Here is a 670-nt window from a genome sequence, read left to right on the forward strand (position 1 = left end):
CTTAGCTAGAAGCTGAGATGCTGCGTGAGCCATCTGCAAGCACTCCAGTGCCCTTTGCAAAATCCTCACCATACGATGTTCAAGCTTTCTGGAACCACAAGTTAACATTCATCTATTTTGCTCACCAGGTCATCTTCAGTGTCTAGCCAGGTGCCCGGCACATATTGGACATGTAACAAATATTGTTGTATGAATGAGTGACCCAGACAATCTTCCTGAAAGGCTTTGGTAACCAGACAGACTTGACAGAACAATAAGCTCTCGTTAGTTTCTGAAGGTTTATCCCTAAAGTCAAGTCCCACAGAATTCACTCTGCTGCTCCTGCCCCTGACAGGGCAGCTTTCCACTCTGCAGCTTCATGTCCTCACCTTTCATGTTGGACACCTCTACCAGCTCTGAGCACTAAGGCAGTGTGAATAAAGTCATTTAGCTCGTTGATTAGCCATTGAGGGTACATCACGTCCCTATAACCTGAGAAATTATTTATGTAATACAGAAGACACACATTTAACAAAATCATCTGGAAATATTTCTAACACCAATCTCTATCACTATTCTCCCCCTCCCTCATTACATCCAACAACGAAGATCTGATACACTCAGTGAAGTGAGGCTTGTTTGGAGCATTTAAAAGTCCTGCAGGTGATTCTGATGGGCATGGGTATGTGCG

The sequence above is a fragment of the Pteropus vampyrus genome, unplaced genomic scaffold (assembly GCF_000151845.1).
Source record: "Pteropus vampyrus isolate Shadow unplaced genomic scaffold, Pvam_2.0 Scaffold53, whole genome shotgun sequence".
In the NCBI taxonomy this organism is placed as follows: domain Eukaryota; kingdom Metazoa; phylum Chordata; class Mammalia; order Chiroptera; family Pteropodidae; genus Pteropus; species Pteropus vampyrus.